Source organism: Capsicum annuum, unplaced genomic scaffold, assembly GCF_002878395.1.
Source record: "Capsicum annuum cultivar UCD-10X-F1 unplaced genomic scaffold, UCD10Xv1.1 ctg2244, whole genome shotgun sequence".
Lineage (NCBI taxonomy): Eukaryota > Viridiplantae > Streptophyta > Magnoliopsida > Solanales > Solanaceae > Capsicum > Capsicum annuum.
The window spans coordinates 1-3,395 of NW_025828485.1; the positions used below are offsets into that span (position 1 = coordinate 1).

At 35.7% G+C, this 3,395-nt stretch overlaps 1 long non-coding RNA gene across 1 annotated transcript; it reads left to right on the plus strand.

The window, feature by feature from the left end:
• Positions 1 to 6: 6 nt before the first annotated feature.
• LOC124890692 lies at positions 7 to 3,080 on the plus strand. Its single transcript, XR_007049268.1, has 3 exons — positions 7 to 850; positions 956 to 1,123; positions 2,239 to 3,080. It is a non-coding gene; the product is annotated as an uncharacterized LOC124890692 (long non-coding RNA).
• The last annotated feature ends 315 nt before the right edge of the window (positions 3,081 to 3,395 follow it).

Below are 3,395 nucleotides of genomic sequence, written 5' to 3' on the forward strand. Positions count from 1 at the left end.
AAGGAAGCGAATAAGATGAGGTTATTGGGTTTAAACAAGGGCTTGGATCCTGATAGTGTGACGTATAATATATTGATATCAGGATTTAAGAGGGAGGGTAAAAAGATGGAATCAGAAGCTCTGGTGGATGAGATGTTGGATTTGGGGTTTATTCCTGATATTGCTACTTATAACAGGTTGATGGATGGACAAGCTAAATCAAAAAGTTAATTTTCTTTGCCCTTACTCTTTTCAAGTTGAGACTACTCAATTTATTGATCCATGTGTGGACATGATGACATGCATATTAGAAGCACCGATGGAGAAAATCAATGATTCTTTTCCTCGTTCTTTCAATCATCACCAAAGAAGATTGGTGAGTTATGCATCGTCGAGTTCTTTTTTGAGAGAGTCAACTGACGCAACAGCTTGAAGCTCTCATGGCTTAAAATGGTATAAAAACTGTGATCATCTTTTGCACCGCAACAGATCATAGCAGATATGCAACATATTTCTTAACTAACATGGAGTACGATGGAGTGATGGACTCCACCACACAGATCAAGAAGGAAGTTCTGCTATTCAGGGGAGGACAAAGAAAAAACTCAAGGGAATGTGAAGAATTGTATCTATGTGTACCCCATGGCAGTTTGTCCGCTTAGAAACACACAAGTTTTGAGATTATGTTTCTCAGGTCCTTCAAAAATATCTCTGGGTGTATATTGGATCTCCAAAAGTTATTCGTTCTTGAAGGTTCTGACATGGGTGTGGTAATATTTTTGGTCCACATGCACTAGAAGCATGGGTCTTTATACCTTACGCCTAGTATCTGATGGATCCTAAAGGCTTCCTCGCTTATCTCGGTCTCAAGGTAGATACAATAGGTTCCTTTTTTCTTGTTTGCTCTTCAAGTCTACTTAGATAGTTATGTGTGTGTGATGATAATAAAAAGTAAACATCTCTCTTATGTCCTCAGGTTAAAAGGTATTGTATGTGCCTGTAGTGCACTAATGGATGCCATCCTTTCGGCAGTTTAGAAGCAGTTCAGAAGCATATGGAAGCAAAACTCATTGCATAGTGCATTATGGTGATGGTGGTCATGATGAAGAGGCTGAATTAGAAGAGTTTATGACCATGTCAGCAGGTATATGTAGTGATGAGATATTTTCTAATGTACATTTGAGCAGAGGCAGGTGCAGCCTATATTTAATGGATTCAATTGGACACAATAGTTTCTCTACAGAAATTAGATGTGTTTTGTGTGTAAAACTCCACCAAGATTTCAACAAATATTAAATTCTGAATCCATAATTTCGACTAGAAAATGGGTTCAGTCTAACGAACTTTAAAAGGTTGAACTGATCAAATTTAGATCCTGAATCTGCAGATGCGTTAAGAATATCATGCGTGTGAACTGTGATATTTGTTCTCCTTGTTTTATTTACCATATTCAACGTATGTGAACGCAACTGGAAATCCAAGAATTCTTTTTCTGTAATAACATATTAGCTATGATGTATCTAGTAGGCTCCGTACCTGCTAATATTTACAAGCTGTTGTTGGTTAGAGAAGGGGGAAAACGTAACTTGAAATATTGTTTCATTAACTTGAAGGGAGAACACAAGGACAATAGTCTCCCAACAGCCAGCTTTTTGCATTTCCTTAAAATTGTGCCTTCTCCAAAATGCAAACTTTGCAACACTAACTGTGATGAGACAATTTAATCATCTATTTCGTTTGTGTCCCAAGGTTCAATTAGGTGTCCTACCTTTCATAAACCAACTTGATACTCGTTTGCTGGAAGTTACTAACCGATTGCTTGCTCTAAAATCAATCTAATACTCAAGCAGCCAATTATACTCTTCCAACATCCCTCTTTTACCCATTTTATCCCTTACCTCGTGACTCACATGAAAGAGTCGCATTAGATATATCTTTCAAGTACTCACTTTCACTTTTAAATCAGAATGTAATTCTTCAAAATGTTACGGAAAAAATAAAAAAACTACCCCATTGTTTGTCATCCTACATGCTTATCATGGATGGTTTTCTGAATATGGGTCGGTGGAGGTGTGGTTTTCCCTTTCAGAAATACACAACTGCTATCACTACTGAGATATTCATGCTTTGGTTCAGGCTCAACAGCTATCCCTGCAGCATGGGTTTACACCATTGCAAATCAATATCGATTCTAAGGAGATAATTACCATTGATATATGCTCCTAATGATCTTCATTTGTCTGTTCTTAATGACTGCAGGTACCTCCTCTGGCTTTTGGGTGATCCACCAGTGCATCATATCTACAAGGAGCAAAATATCTTAGCAGATAGATTAGCATGTATGGTTTCGGCGACAAATTTGGGTAGTGAAAATACAACTTTTTGGAATCCTTCTCCTCCATTTTACTACATGTTTTGTTGGACGACCAGGTAGGAAGGATGCAAACAAGACAAATAGATTTGACAATACACCCTTGTGGTGGACCCCTTCCTCAGACCCGGAACATAGCGGGAATTTTAGTGCACCGGGCTGCCCTTTAAGTGTGCAGGCAACTAGAGAAGCAACCACAAATGACCAAGAGATGTTAATGGGGTCAAATTTTGAAACACATGCTCCTACTACCTCTACTATAGCAAGTACTACTAATAGTTGTGTGGTACCAACTGTTAGGCCACCCTCTTGCGTATCTTTTAAGTTCTGTTGTAAGTTGTAACTAATCTCTAAGTCCTTGTAGGTTCTATTATATATGTACATCCAATATCTTTTCATCACCCAGAAAAAAGACTATTATTACAGGGTCATGGTTAATCATTGACACTATTACCACTTGTTAGGATTATAGGTTTTTTATTATGTCAAAAGCTATTAAGTGATAACATATATTTAACTTTATTTCATAGTCAAATTCCTCAAGCAATCACCGTACTTGATCGTGACTTAGGTTGGAGCCATTCCTTGAGGAGTTTGGAGCTGAAAGGGCACATTTTTTAAGCAAATAAATCATAAGAGCACTCCGAATTTGGGACCAACCAAAAGGGCCAGTTTTTCTTTTCTATTATTATATTATATAGAAGAGGTGATTTAGACCACGCAATTATCAAAAAATTTCTTCACTTCCACTTAATTACATATCATGCTCTAATATATAAAAATTTCATTATTTCATCATAATGATTTAAATATTTAATATATTCTATTAATTTATATTAACTAACTATAACTACATATTGAAAGTAAAAAAAATTTTTTTATTTAATTGGCTATCATGTTCAAAACTAATTTGTTATCACGAATTACAATAATTAATAACTTAAAATATTTAAAAGACATATAGAAATTTTATTGACTCTCATTATTTTAGCAATGCCACATAAATTGAGATAAAAGAAAAAGTACTACAAATCATAATAATTAA